General features: G+C 40.8%; 1 protein-coding gene across 1 annotated transcript in view; it reads left to right on the forward strand.

The window, feature by feature from the left end:
- Window positions 1–1,228: 1,228 nt before the first annotated feature.
- The window catches only part of LOC114901866 (cytochrome c oxidase assembly factor 1 homolog), a 93,130-nt gene continuing 78,007 nt past the window's right edge, over window positions 1,229–16,351 (forward strand). The window contains exon 1 of the mRNA XM_029234035.1: window positions 1,229–1,275. The gene's annotated coding sequence lies outside the window, so the exon portion shown is untranslated. The remainder of the gene's footprint in view (window positions 1,276–16,351) is intronic.

The following is a 16,351-nucleotide window of genomic DNA, read 5'->3' on the forward strand; positions in this document are numbered from 1 at the left end:
CCAATTGTGAGACTCATTGATTTGTGGAGGAAAGGTACTTGTGAGATAGGCTGGAAACTGGGACCCTTTACTGGAGTGCTTGGTCTCATTTTCTGGAGCAACAGAATACAAAGAAACTACAAGGGACTAAAAATAACTGCACACATGTGCAGTTGGGGCAATTATGAACAATAAGATACAAAAAGTCCACAAACCAACGGCCACTTCTGAGGTGCTGTGAGCAAAAGAAGGGTACTGCACATGATCCCTGCACACAGCACCACCAAAGGGGTGGGCAGACCACCTAAACTATGCCTCTTGCCCAGCCCATGGACCTGGCCTCCTTGTTACCCCATTTAAAGACCCAAGCAGCTCACTCCGCTGCACCTGCTTCTTGTTTTCACTCCTTCCTGCTGCAGCGGGAGCCCCACAAAGCCTTGCCTAGAATTCTCCTCTGGCCTACCAATTTCTACTGATTAAAGAGTCTAAGGGCCTGGGTCGTAGGTTAACACTCCAAGCTTGACATTGAAAAAGTAAAGGATGACGTTATTACTAGTGACGATAGCAATGGAATGATCAAGATGAAAACAATAATAACTAGCATTTATCGAGCACTTACAAAGTGCCAGACTATTCTGAGCGCTTTACATCCTCAGGACAAATCTATTAGGTAAATACTACTATTAATCCATTTTACTAGTAAACTCCATGCGAAGAGAGAACATTACAGTTTTTTTTTCTTAGCAATGCATTACCTGGAGCACAGTAATAATTTAATAAATATTTAATGAATAAAAAAATGAGTATTGCCAAATTTCTCAGCCGAATAGGGCAAGATGGACTTTAGTGCCAGAGCCGGGCTCATATGGCCCGGGGTTTCGCATACTTGGAGGTGAAACAAAGCACCAGATCCCTGAGAGGGACAACACGAAACAGCGGTTTAAATTTCCTCGGCAACCGCTGCTGGACTGAACGTATGTTGCAGGCTAACGGGGCGCAGAAAACAAAAAACGGAGATTTGAGGAGACAAACCTCCTCCCGGCTGGCGTACGAGCTTCCGAGAAGCCTGGCCGCTAAGTTAATTTCAGCGCGGGACCCGGCACCCGGGGGATCCGCACTCCTCCAGCTACACTCGCGTCCCGACTCTCTAGCCGCGCGAGGAGGCTACGCCGGAAGTCTCGACTGCTCCTCGAGGAGTGTGGCCACCCGCCGGCTTTTACCCCACCCACTCCCCACGCCCCACGTCCGGAAGGAGTCGTCACGCTTGCCGCGGCGTGGTACTTCTACGGAGGACAGGTTAGCGTTCCCGCGGGAGATAGACTCGGGTCCCTTTCACCCCAGAAGCTTTTGTTCCCGTAGTCCTGAAGGCCGCGTTTGCACGCCGCGTGGGCTGCTGCAGGGGGAGCCCCTCAGGGGCCACCTTGCTGTCGTCGCCGGGTCGCCACCTCCCGCAACAGCGTGGTTGGCGCTTGGGGGCCCGTGGTGGGCTTAGCGCCTCGGGATGCTACAAGGTTCCCCTCCCCCGACCCCCTTTGTAGCTAACGGTGGCCTAGCCCTGTGGTCCTTGCTGAGCGTTCCCAGGAGCACATTTGTGAAGAGGTGGTGTCCTGTCGAAGAGGTGGAACTGGGCATTTTGCCGGTGGTCCCAAGTTACAACAGTCTGAGGAGGACCTTGCCCAGATGATTGTAGAAAGGAATTTTCTGGCTCGGTGGTCTTAATAGTTTTTGTCTCGTCACATTTGAGCTCCATACAGGGGCTGGCGATAGAAGTGATTTTCAGTGTAAGTGATTTTCAGGTGTTTATGTAAGTGTGTGTGTGATAGTCTGTGCGTGTGTGTGTGTGTGTGTGTGAGAGGGAGAGGGGGAGAGAGCACGAGCGCTCAGTAGCTGTGTGTAATTTTAAAAATCCATAAATATATTTTGCTTCTTTTCCTGGTCTCTTCCCCTAATTCCTCCTTATTCTCACCTGAGGGCTGTTTCTCTACTTCACCTTTGGATAGAAGTAGTAATTCTCTACCTAGGCTTTACACATTTAAAACACAGATCTGACCGTGTTAATCCTCTGCTTAAAATCTTACCGGTCTTCCCATTGTTTCAGGATAATACAAATTCCTTAGGCTGGCTTCAAGACCCTTCAAGGTCTTGATTCTGCTGAGGTTTTCAGTCTCATCTCCTTTCATGGAAGCACACACACTGTTTGTCCCGTCATGCCAACCTGCAGTAGTTTCATCTCTTTGGCTATGACAAAGTTTTATAATGGTTTACCCACATTTGGCAATTTATTTTTTCCATTCAGTCAAGACTTATTGAATTCCTGATATTGCGGGCACTGTTTTAGGAGCTGGGCATATAATGTGGAAAAAAACCCCAGCCCAATCTATAGTCCTTTTGAAAAATAACAGCTTGACTGAGATATAGCTCACACACCATAGAATTATAAAATACACATAAATTTTTAGTGCATTCACAAAGCTGTGCAACCAACACCCCAATCAATTTAAAAACATTTTCATCACTTCCAAAAGACGCCCTGTACCCATTAGCAGGCTCTCCTGATTTCCTCCTTACCCCACCCCACTCGTAGACCTAAGGAACTATTAATCTACTGAATATATATTCAGCTATTCCGGACAATTCATATAAATGAAATCATAAAGTATGTGACCTTTTTTGATTGTCTTTCACTTAACATTCATGTTCATCCATGTTGTAGCATGTACCAGCACTTCATTCCTTTTTATTGCTAGATAATATTTCATTGTATGGCTATACCATGATTTATTTATCCATTGGTCAGTTGATGGACATTTGGGTTGTTCTGGCTCTTACAAATAATGTTACTGTGAACATTCATGTACAAGTTTTTGTGTGAACGTCATGATTTCATTTCTCTTGGGTATATACCTAAGAGTAGAATTGCTGGGTTGTATGGTAATTCTACGTTTAACATTTTGCGGAAATGCCAGACTTTTTTAAAGCAGCTGCACCATCTTATATTCCTGTAAGCGGCGTATGAAGGTTCTAATTTCTTCCCATCCTTGCCAACACTTGTCATTATCTGCTTGCTTTCTTTTTTTCTTAAATTCTAGCCATCCTAGTGGGTGTGAAGTGGTATCTCATTGTGGTTTTGATTTGTAGTTCCCTGATGGCTAATGACGGTTGAGCATCTTTTCATGTGCTATTGGCCATTTGTATATCTTCTTTGGAGAAATGTCTATGCATATCATTTGCCCATTTAAAAATTTGGCTATTTGCTTTTTATCATTGAGTTGTAAGAGTTCTTTATATATTCTAGGTCCAAGTCCCTTATCAGATATATGACAGTCATGTGGATTATGCTATAGTTCCTGTAAATGGAAAACACATGAGGTTAATTTTTTTACTCTTCCTGGAGACCATGTTATAGATCTGCGGAGTAATTTAGAGTGAATTACTATGTGTGAAATACTGGGCCCAGGAAAACTGATGGGAAGAACCTGTGAGCAGCATTTTACGATTTGAAAAATGCAGCAAGTGGAAACAGTTTATATAATTTTCCCATTCCCTACTGAGTTTTGTCTTTTCCGTATTGATTTGTACGAGTTCTTTGTGTAGAGATGTTAACCTATTGACTGTTAGATATGGGGCAGATATTTTCAGTCTGTTTGCTTGTAAACTTTGGCTTTTGTATCTTTTACTATGCTAAAGCTTTACATTTTTGTATAGTCAAAGACTGTCAATCTTTTCCTTTAAAAGGCTTCTGGGGTACTGATGTAGTTTGGGATACTATTCTTAAATGATGGGAGTTACAGAAACCGACACAGTAGTTCCCTGGTTAGTGTGACATCTGAGTCCATGGTACTATATTTAACTTTACAGGCAGGCCTTATTTTATTGTGCTTCATTCTATTGTGCTTCGCAGTTACTGTGCTTTTTACAAATTGAAGGTCCCTGGCAAACGTGCATCAAGCAAGTCTGTTGGTGCCGTTTTTCCAACAGCGTTTGCTCACTTCGTGTTTCTGTGTCACATTGCGGTCATTCTCACAATATTTCAAACTTTTTCATTATTATTATATTTGTTATGGTGATCTGTCATCAGTGATCCTTGATGTTACCATTGTAATTGTTTCGGGGTGCCGTGAACCGTGCCCATATAAGATAGTGAACTTAAATGAGAAATGTTATGTGTGTTCTGACTGCTCCACCAATTGACCGTTACCCCGTTTCTCCCTCTCCTTGGGCTTCCCTATTCCCTGAGACACAACAATATTGAAATTAGGTTAACTAATAACCCTGCATTGCCCTTTAAGTGTTCAAGTGAAAACAAGTATTGCACTTCTCTCACTTTAAGTCAGAAGCTGGAAATGACAAGCTGGTGAGGAAGGCGTGTCAGAAGCCTAGATAGGCTGAAAGCTAGGCTTCTTGCACAAAACAGTTAGCCAAGTTGTGAATGCAAAGGAGAAGTTCTTGAAGGAGATGAAAAGTGCTACTCCAGTGAACACACAAATGATAAGAAAGCGAAACAGCCTTATTGCTGATACGGAGAAAGTTTAAGTGGTCTGGATAGAAGATCTAGCCAACCACAGCACTCTCTTAAACCAAAGCCTAAATTCAGAGCAAGGCCCTAACTCTCCTCAATTCCGCGAAGGCTGAGAGAGGTGAGGAAGCTGCAGAAAAGTTTGAAGCCAGCAGAGGTTGGTTCCTGAGGTTTAAGGAAAGAAGCCGTCTCCATAACAAAAGTGCAAGGTGAAGCAACAAGTGCTGATGTAGAAGCTGTAGCAAGTTACCTAGAAAATCTAGCTAAGATAATTAATGAAGGTAGCTACACTAAACAGTGGATTTTCAATGTAGATGAAACAGCCTTATCTTGGAAGAAGATGCCATCCAGGACTTTTATAGTTAGAAGTCAATGCTTGGCCTCAAAGGACAGGCCGACTCTGTTAGGGGCTAATGCAGCTGGTGACTTTCCGTTAAAGCCAGTGCTCATTTACCATTCCGAAAATCCTAGGGCCCTTAAGAATTATGCTAAATCTACTCTGCCTGTGCTCTTTAAATGGAACAACAAAACCTGGATGACAGCACATCTGTTTACAATATGCTTTACTGGCTGTTTTAAGCCCACTGTTGAGACCTACTGCTCAGAATAAAAGAGTCCTTTCAAAGTACTGCGGCTCATTGACAGTGCACCTGGCCACCCAAGAACTCTGATGGAGATGTACAATGAGATTAATGTGGTTTTCATGCCTGTTAACTATTCTGCAGCATATGGATCAAGGGGTAATTTCGACTCTCAAGTCTTACTATTTAAGAAATACATTTTGTAAGGGTAGAGCTGCCAGAGATAGTGATTCCTCTGATGGACCTGGGTGAAGTCAATTGAAAACCTTCTGGAAAGGATTCACCATTCTACTTGCCATTAAGAACATTGATGATTTATAGGAAGAGGTAAAAATATTAACAGGAATTTGGAAGAAGTTGATTCCAAACCTCATGGATAACTTTGAGGGGTTCAAGACTTCAGTGGAGGATATAACTACAGATGTGGTGGAAAGAGCAAGAGAGCTAGAATTAGAAGTGGAGCCTAAAGATGTGAGTGAACTGCTGTGATCTCAGGATAAAACTTTAGTGGATGAGGAGTTGCTTCTTATGGATGAGCAAAGAAAGTGGTTTCTTGAGATGGAATCCACTCCTGGTGAAGATGCTGTGAAGATTGTTGAAATGATAACAAAAGATTTAGAATATTACATAGACTTAGTTGATAAATCAGTGGCAGGGTTTGAGAGGATTGACTCCAATTTCGAAAGAAGTTCTACTGTGGGTAAAATGCTGTCAAACAGCATTGCATGCTATAGAGATCATTTGGGAATGGAAGAGTGAATCGATGCGGCGGAGGACTTCATTGTTGTCTTGTTTTAAGAAATGGCCACGGCCACCCCAGCCTTCAGCACCCACCACCCTGATCAGTCAGCGGCCACCAACGCCAAGGCAAGACCTTCCACCAGCACGAAGATTACAACCGTCTGAAAGCTCACACGGTGGTTAGCATTTTCTAGCAATAAAGTATTTTAAAGTTATGTACATTGGCTTTTTTTAAGATACGATGCTATTGCACGCTTAATAGACTGCAGTATAGTATAAACATAACTTTTTTTTTTTTTTGTGGTACGCGGGCCTCTCACTGTTGTGGCCTCTCCCTTCGCGGAGCACAGGCTCCGGACGCGCAGGTTCAGCGGCCATGGCTCACGGGCCTAGCTGCTCCGCGGCATGTGGGATCTTCCCGGGCTGGGGCACGAACCCATGTCCCCTGCATCGGCAGGCGGACTCTCAACCACTGCGCCACCAGGGAAGCCCTAAACATAACTTTTATAGGCACTGGGAAACCAAAAAATTTGTGTGACTCACTTTATTGCAATATTCGCTTTGTTGTTGTGTTCTGGAGCCGAACCCACAGTATCTCCAAGGTGTGCCTATAGAGCATTCATTGTTTCAGACACTTGTGCCTCCCTATCTCTGTGCCTTGAAAAATATGCTAAAATCTGCTTCAGCTTTATTGATTGGTTCATTTAATCTTCTATTTCAAACGGACTCCTAGAAGTTATTTCCTTATTCTCATCGTCATGTTTAGTCTACTGCATTAGATTTGTGAGAGCTGTATTGGACAGTTGGTCATCAAATAGTAGGTACTTGTTACATGCCAGCAGAAGTTTATTTGAAGATTTTATGTGTGCAGAGCTTGAATGTAACTGCTGGTTCTGTATTGATTGGGGCATGCTGGGAACAGTAGTTTTATAAAATCCTGTTAACGTTATTTTAGTGTTTGTTCTTCTCATTTCATTGGTTTAAAGGTAGTAGTGATTCAGGTATTTTTAGGGTCTCTGAACATTTTGAGTAACTGAGGAGAGCTACATACTGTAGCTCCTTAGAAAATTTGCATTTCTATTTTACATGCAATATCTAGGGCTTCATTGTTTCCCTGTGGCCTGATTTGTTAGGAGGACTCTGTGTTTCTTGCTCTAGTGTTTGTTTTTTTTTAAATTGTGGTAAAATGTACAGAACATGAAACTTAGCATTCTAACCATTTTAAGTGTACAGTTCAGTGACATTAAGTACATTCACGTTGTTGTGCAACCATCACCACCATCCTCTCCAGAACTTTCATTTTCCTCAACCGAAACCCTGTATACCTGTTAAATAATAACTCCCCATTCCCCCCTCTCTCCAGCCCCTTGTAACCACCATTCTACCTTTTGCCTCTGGAATCATAAAATATTTGTCCTTTTGTGCCTGATTTATTTCATTTGCATAATGTCTTTAAGGTTCATCCATATTGTAGCATATTGCAGAATTTTCTTCCTTTTTAAGGGTAAAATTCCATTGTATGCATATATCATATTTTGTTTATCCATTCGTTAGTTCGTAGACATTTGGGTTGTTTACATCTTTTGGCTATTATGACTAGTGCTTCTACGAACATTGGTACAGTTATCTCTTTGAGCTCTTTTGAGTGTGTACCGTAAGTGGAATTGCTGGGTCATAGGGTAGTTCTCTGTTTAATATTTTGAGGAACATTCATATGCTTCAGTGTTTTTCGTCATTCACATAGAATATGAGATTTAAATAAAATGTGTAATTTAGGCAAGTATTAATTACCACATTTACCTTTCTAAAACTATAAATTCAAAGAGCCATCTCCTAGTTGAAGGGATGTAGGGGTTTTTGTCTTAGGACTTGGAGATCTTGGAGTTTTAAAATTATGTACTAGAATTCAGACTAAATAACAGGTTTATCTGGATAGGTTCCCAAATCCTAAACTTCTTTATGATCTAAGCTCCTGGTTTTTTTTGTTTTGTTAACTCTGTGTATTCAGTCTTTTTGGGCAAATTACTCATCATGGCAGATGGTAAGATGGAGGTGAGTTCGCATACTTGTTGCAAAGTTCTGGATTGTTCTGTTACCATCCTGCTGCTTTAGTTGGATACTCCTGCAGTTACTCAGGTATGCTGTGAATACTGCTCCTTCTGACAAGCAAGTTCACCTCCGCTGGTGCAGAGGTATCCATGTCATTAACTAGTGAAGGATGGGAAATGGCCACTATTATTCTGTTATTACTGTACAAGCATTTTTTCAACGATTCCCTTGATGTTGGAAGTGTAAGTTGTTTTGGGTACGGGGATCCCTCTCAGTAACTGGCCTCCCTGAGATAAATGGGGAAGTGTAGATAGACAGCAGTATGACTCAACCAGATCTTAGAAAACTAAGATCTCATGCCTGCCAGACCCTCCCTCTTCCCCTTCCCCTCATTTGCAACATCTTTCATAAACTCCTGTTTAGTATTTCCTCATCACTGTTACAGCCCACACCCCATGGTAAACAGCAAGCATATTATCAGGAGAGATGGAAGGAACAAATATGTTAATGTGACTTTTGCTCTCAGTTTGGGTCCATTTGTCATCTGGGCTCTCACCTGATCATCCATCTTGTGGGCTCTTGGCACCTTATGGCATTTGGCATCTACAGATGCACTAGAAAGGTCCCCAAATGCATTTGGATGCTCCAGACTCTTGGAACTTGAATATAACTTAGATTTGTATGTGATTTCCCTAGCATCCAGCAAATACCAAGATTACACAGATGCTGAGTACCCACCATGGTCTGTTTATGCCTCAGCTCTTTGAGTAAGACAAAACACAATCCCATAAAAATGCCTTTGTAAGACTTTTTTTTTTGAGGTTACCAGACAAAGGTGAATATTAATTCCTAGTTTTTGGTAATAGATTGTTACCTTTCATTAGACTTTTCGATACTAGGGACAAAGTGATTTACTTCTAGTGTACGTCAGTAGCCTTTAGAAACACTTCCAGGTCCATATTTAAATATTTCAACATGCTTATGTTAGATTAGGACCTTTCAAATTTTATTTGGGCCACAGGCCTTTGGGCTATAAATGGCAAAGCTGTTGAATTTTATGTGAATACTTTTGCATTTTAACTTCATGATTTTTTCTCCTTTCTATAAACATATGGCACTATTTTTATTCTTAGTCTGTATCTGTCTTTTAAAAATTATCATATAGTAAAATTGACTGTTTCACCTTTTGGTTTAGTTCTGTGAATTTTTTTTTTTTTAATAAATTTATTTTACTTTATTTTTGGCTGTGTTGGGTCTTAGCGGCTGCACGCAGGCTTTTAGTTGCGGCAAGCGGGGGCTACTCTTCGTTGCGGTGCGCGGGCTTCTCATTGCGGTGGCTTCTCTTGTTGCGGAGCACGGGCTGTAGGCGCGTGGGCTTCAGTAGTTCTGGCACATGGGCTCAGTAGTTGTGGCTCATGAGCTGTAGAGCGCAGGCTCAGTAGTTGTGGCTCACGGGCTTAGTTGCTCGGCCGCGTGTGGGATCTTCCTGGACCAGGGCTTGAACCTGTGTCCCCTGCATTGGCAGGTGGATTCTTAACCGCTGTGCCACCAGGAAGCCCCTTAGTTCTGTAAATTTTAATACATGTATAGATTTGTGTAACAGCAACTATAACCAAGGTATACCTCACCTCAAAAACTACCGTGTGCTATCTCTTCATCGTCACCTTTCCCTCACCCAGGTAAGCAAAACCAAGAAAGTAAATGTCATTTTGTGCTTTTTATTTAGGGAAACAGTAAGGTTGTGTCCCTTTTTCTTTCTCTTTATCAGTGATTTTTATCCAAATGTGATGGGGCTAAAAAGGATAAAATAAACATAATCCCTTTTCATTTTCTTTTAGAAACTTGCAGACTTTCTCACAAACTTGATTAGGAATAAAAACATTTTCCTTGTGATTCCTTCCAGAAGGTGGCAGTGTTGTGCTATAATAGGATGTAAAGATCTTCTGCTGGAAAATATCAATAATTAAGTTTTTACTTCAGGAAAACAGGACAGTTAATTAAGAATTAACATTTAACTCTAGAATCTGTTTTCTTTGAATCAGTTCCAAAGTCTGTCTTATTTCTAGCAAAGCAGTCTGTGGATAAAATCATCCTTTAATTCTTTCATATTTGTTTTCAAATAGTTTTAAATGTTTGCAGAGGTAGGAGTTAACTTTAAGGTTAACCTTTGTGGCAAGAATAACTCCAGTGTTATGGATGAATCTGTGAGTCACAGAATAAGTCGTATCAGTGAGACCTCAGGTGTTCTATATTTCAACCTTCTTTGTCACAGGTAGGAACCCCATCTGTAACATCCCTCACAACTGGTGGCATTAATTAGCGATGCAGAAGAAAGATACAGATTTTGATTGCCAGCATCCTGAGTTTGAAGCTTTAATGGAGATACTCAGTGAGAAATGATGAAGTGGAGCTTGTGAGACATTCACACTTAGGTGACTCACAGGTTTTCAAACCTAATCCACTCAAAAAGGGATTCCCTTTCTTCTTATACTTCCAGCAGCTTACATCTGACAGTATATATACTTCCCTGGGCATTGGGTCCACCATTTATCCAGATGCTCACGCAGGGTACTTGGGATCATCTTTAAGACCTCTCAGCATTCTCTTATTTCTACCTCTCAGGTAGAATTTCTCACACCTGGTTACTTCCTCTCTACCTCTGTCATCCTAGTCCACACAACCTTTCTCTCTCACCTGGATACTGCTTTCTAATTGGTCTGCCCAAATGTGTTAATACTTTATTTTTCACACAAAAGATGTTCTAAAAAATATAAAATCTGATCACGTCAAACTCCTGCTTGAAACTCTTCTATGGTTTGCCTTTATACTCAGAATAAACCTGAAATATTTAACTTGATCCACAACAATCCTCCCTTCCAGCCCCACCCCCTGATCTGGCCTCTCTGCTTACTGCTACAGCCTCACATCATGCCAGTTCCCTTGTTCACTGTGCTCCATCCTCTCTTTATTCCTTGATTGGAGGAGGGGAGGAGAATAGAGCAGGGAGACCTGTTTTTAAGCCAACATGCATTTTAGCTAAAGAAATGATGGCTTAGTAATTTATTAAAAGTTCGTGGCTCATGGGGACATTTTCATAGCAATCAAGAACTCATCGCTTTGTCACTTTTCAACACCTCAACTTAAATCTAGGGATAAATGCACATCTCAGTTCAGATTCTGTGTGGAAAATAAATTTATATTCTGACTAAGAAAAGGAAATTTAGGACCAGGCAGTCATTACCTGTTATATTCCAAGTGTGGCTAATCCTTTGTATTTGAGAGCTTTCACGCAGTGTGTCTAAAATGACTCTATTTTTGTAATTTCATCCTTCTAGCGTTTAATTATGCATTCTTTGTTTTTCACGTGTGTGAGTCTTGCCTCAGCAACCAGTTGGACCACACCACCATCTGGGGCTTAGATGCTGTTGGTGGCATCCCGAATAAGTGATAGTTGTGCAGCCTGTTCTTGAGTTTCTTGCTTCCCAGGGCAGTTAATTCCTTTTTGGGATAGTTTTGTCTGTTAAGAAGTCCTTCTCTATCTTGTACCAGATCTCTGGTTTGCAGTTTTCCCACACTGGTTCTAACTTTCCTTGGAGGCATAGAGAACAAGCCTAACTTCTCTTCCCCCATTAGCTCTTTAGCTGGTGAAGTAGCTGTTGTAGCTCCCAGCATATTCCCCTTGATAAACCGTCTCAGCTTCTTCAAGTATTTCTCAGTGTTTTCACTCTTCGGGGCACTTTCTACTGACTGTCTTCTAGTTTAGTGTTTGAAAGTGTGTTTTGAGACTACCTGCAACACAGTCACTTAAGATACTTGTTAAAACGAAGATTCCTGTTGGATTAAGATGGTAGATTGACTTCTGATCTTGCTCCCTATTGAAACCCCACTAAAACTAGTAAAGATCCAAAGGCCAGAACGTTAGGAAAGGAGATAAGAACAGTACAATTTGAAAAACTGAAAAGCCCAAGCAAGAGTGAATGGAAATTTATCTCGACCCCCAAGAATCATGACCTGTAAATTGGCAGAAGGAAAAACTGAAGCTAATTATATTTACCCTGTAAATCCTCAAGAAGCTCAAGAACTGGGCAGTGCCAGGTATTCCTGGAAATTGGGATACGAGGGAGATAAAATGAGGAAGACTGGGTGAGTATTGCTGATTAGTAACTCCCAGTGGATGCTGTTCGCCTTGGGACAGATGCTGAAGACTCTGGATAGAGTAGCATTTCCTTACGGAAGGCATTCCTAGAATTTCTCAGGAAATTTTATGTTTATTCGAATCTCAAATCCCGAGGAAAGTCATTTAAAAAATCAGGAAAATAAAAAAGGATTTAAAAATTTCCCAAGAATTAAAGCTTAACAGATTATTGGATACCATTGGTTCTGAGAGTTCCACTGGCATCAAGTGGAAAGCAAGAAAGGGGCATGCTGACACTGAGTAGAAAGTAAAGGTCTAGGAACTGAGACAGAAACATCTGGGAGAAAAGCATCATGGTTTAATCAGTTGGTCTTACTCATAGTTCTTGCCATCTTATACATATGTTTTCATTGCTCTACCTGCTGCTAACAGATATTCTTACAAGTAGAATAAGTTTATATGCATTATAAATCCGATGAGTGGTGTCCCAAGAAATAACGAAATTGGGAGCAAAATAAATCTGTAAACTGGCAGTTACAACATAATATTCTGCGTAGTACTGTTAACCTTGCTATGAGATCTCAATGTTGTATATATAAACATTACCCGGTAATGTTTGTTGGTGTTTTCAAGTTCAGCATATTCACTGATAGACTGTGGGGTTTTTTTTGGAAATAACAGAGGAATTGAAAAGAAGGTTTGAAAGTTTTTGTGGAATACTCCAATATGAAATGAGAACTTAATCTAAAAGCTGAAATAGTAAAAGCGGTATTTCAAAGCAAAACCAAAACCAGAGTAAGCAGACAAAATAGTTTGTTGTAAAAAAAAAAAAAAAAAAAATAGGAGTTTACATGAAGCAATGTGTACCCTAACACTCAACTTGAGGGATGCTTTTTGATACACTCTGAATTTGACCAATGTCAACACAAATGAATGAAATTTTTCTGCATCTGGAATATTTGTTATGAAAGACTATTGAACAGGACAAGTAATACATGGTACATTAAAAAATTTCATTTTTAGAATGATAACTTCTAAATATTTTACAAGGATTTTTACGAGGATTTTTATTTGGCATTTATTTTGTATTAATGTTTCTTTTATAAGGTCTTTTTTTCCCCTCAGATTTCTTGAGGTATAATCGATGTATAAAATGTAAGTTTAAGATGTACAACGTGATGCCATTTGTAGCAACATGAATGGACCTGGAGATTATCATATTAAGTGAAGAAAGTCAGACAGAGAAAGGCAAATATCATATGATATCACTTATATGTGGAATCTAAAAAAAAAGTGATACAAATGAACTTATTTATAAAACGGACTCACAGAGTTAGAGAATGAACTTATGGTTACTGGGGAGAAGGGTGGCGGGGGGAAGTATAGAACAGATTGGGAGTTTGGGATTGACAGGTACACACGGCTATATTTAAAATAGATAACCAACAAGGACTTACTGTATGGCACAGGGAACTCTGCTTAATATTCTGTAATAACCTAAATGGGAAAAGAGTTTGAAAAAGGATAGGTACATGTATATGTATAACGGAATCACTTTGCTGTACTCCTGAAACTAGCACAGCATTGTTAACTATATTCCAAAATAAAAAAAGATGTACAACGTGATGATTTGGAACACGTGTATTTCGAAATGATTGCTACAGTAGGGTTAGTTAATACCTCTGTCACCGCACATAATTGCCATTTGTGTGTGGGTGTGTGGTGAGAACATTTAAGATCTACTCTCTTAGCAACTTTCAAGTATATAACACAGTATTGACTGTAGTCACTATGCTGTACGTTAGATCCCCAGAATTTATTCATCTTATAATTGGAAATTTGTACCTCTTGGCCAGTATCTTCTTATTTCCCCAATCCCCAGTCCCTGGCAAACACCATTCATTCTCTGTTTCTATGAGTTTGGCTTTATAGGTTCCACATATAAGTGATATCAGACAGTAAATGTTTTTCTCTAACTCATTTCAACTCATAGTGCTCTCAAGGTCCATTGATGTCCCAAATAGAATTTCCTTCATTTTTTTTAATGACTGAATAATATTCTAGTGTATGTGTATATATCCGTTTCTTTTCTTTTCTTTTTTTTTTTTTTGCGGTACGCGGGCCTCTCACTGTTGTGGCCTCTCCCGTTGTGGAGCACAGGCTCCGGACGCACAGGCTCAGCGGCCGTGGCTCACGGGCCCAGCCGCTCCGCGGCATGTGGGATCTTCCCGGACCGGAGCACGAACCTGCGTCCCCTGCATCGGCAGGCGGACTCTCAACCACTGCGCCACCAGGAAAGCTCTATATATTCATTTTTTATCCATCAGTAGATACTTGGGTTATTTCCATGTCCTCAGTATTGTGAATAATGCTGTAATGAACATGGGGAGTATGGATATCTCTTGACACAGTGATTTCATTTCCTTTGGAAGTATACCCAGAAGTGGGATTGCTGAATCATATGGCAGTTTTATTTTTAATTTTTTGAGGAATCTCAACACTGTTTTCCATAGTGCTCTACCGATTTACATTACTACCCAAAATACACAAGGGTTCCCTTTTCCACATTCTTATCAACACTTACCTCTTGTTTTTTGATCATACCCTTTCTAATAGGTGTGAGGTGATACCTCATTGAGGCTTTGATTTGCATTTCCCTGATATTTAGTGATGTTGAGTATCTTTTTATGTACTTGTTGGCCATTTGTATGTCTTTGGAAAAATGTCTATTCAGGTCCTCTGCTCATTTTTTAATCAGATTATTTGCTTTTTACTATTGAGTTGTATGAGTTCTTTATATTAACCCTTATGAAATACGTGATTTGCAAATATTTTGTCCTGTAGATCACTTTTTCATTTTGTTGATTCTTTTGCTGTGCAACAGTTTTTTTTTTTTTAATTTTCTTTATTTTTGGCTGTATCGGGTCTTCGTTGCTGCGCGTGGGCTTTCTCTAGTTTTGGTGAGCGGGGGCTACTCTTCGTTGCGGTGCACGGCCTTCTCTTTGCAGTGGCTTCTCTTGTTGTGGAGCACAGGCTCTAGGTGCACGGGCTTCAGTGGTTGTGGCACACGGGCTTGGTAGTTGCGGCATGCGGGCCTTAGAGCACGCGGACTTCAGTAGCTGTGCATGGTCTCAGTAGTTGTGGTGCACGGGCTCTAGGGCACACTGGCTTCAGTGGTTGTGGTGTGCGGGCTCAGTAGTTGTGACTCACGGGCTCTAGAATGCATGTAGTTGTGGTGCATGGGTTTAGTTGCTCCATGGCATGTGGGATCTTCACAGACCAGGATCGAACCTGTGTCCCCTGCATTGGCAGGTGGATTCTTAACCATTACTCCACCAGGGAAGTCCCAAAGCTTTTTAGTTTGATGTAGTCCCATTTGTTGATTTTTCCTTTTGGTGTCATATCTAAAAAAACATCACCAAGAAAATGTCAAGGATCTTTTAATCGTATTTTCTTCTAGCAGTTTTATGGGTTAAGGTCTTACATTTAAGTCTTCAATATTCCATTTCTGAGTTCATTTTTGTGAGTAGTGTAAGAGAGGGTTTTGCTTTTGTTCTTTTGCGTGTAAATATCCAGTTTTCCCAGTAATATTTAATGAAGAGACTGTCCTTTCCCTATTGAGTATTCTTGACTCCCTTGTCAAATATTGGTTGACCACATATGCATGGGTTTATTTCTGGGCTCTCAATTCTGTTTCATTGATCTATGTGTCAGTTTTTACGCAGTATCATACTGTTTTGATTACTATAGCTTTGTAATATGGTTAAAAATCAGGAAGTGTGTTTTTTTTTTTCTTTCTCAGGATTGCTTTGGTTATTTAAGTCTTTCATGGTTCCATACAGATTTTAGAATTGTTTTCTATTTCTGTAAAAAATGCCATTGGAATTTTCATAGGGATTGTGTTAAATCTATAGATGGCTTTGGGGTAGTATGGTCATTTTATTTATTTATTTATTTGGCTGCGTCGGGTCTTAGTTGTGGCACACAGGATCTTTGTTGAGTCATGTGGGATCTTTTTGTTACAGCATGCGGTTGGCTCGGGTTTCTCTCTAGTTGCAGCACTCAGACTTCTCTCTAGTTGTGGGGCGTGGGTTCTGTAGTTGTGGCGTGCAGGCTCCAGAGAGTGTGGGCTCTGTAGTTTTGTGGCATGCGGGGTCTCTTGTTGAGGCGCGTGGGTTCAGTAGTTGTGGCGCGCAGGCTTAGTTGCCCCGTGGCGTGTGGGATCTTAGTTCCCTGACCAGGGATTGAACCTGCGTCCCCTGCATTGGAAGGCAGATTGTTTACCACAGGACTACCAGGGAAGTCCCAGTATGGTCATTTTAACAGTGTTGTCTTCCAGTTTATGATCAT

This window comes from Monodon monoceros, unplaced genomic scaffold, assembly GCF_005190385.1.
Source record: "Monodon monoceros isolate NGI ecotype Baffin Bay Population unplaced genomic scaffold, NGI_Narwhal_1 Super_Scaffold_2, whole genome shotgun sequence".
Classification (NCBI taxonomy): Eukaryota; Metazoa; Chordata; class Mammalia; order Artiodactyla; family Monodontidae; genus Monodon; species Monodon monoceros.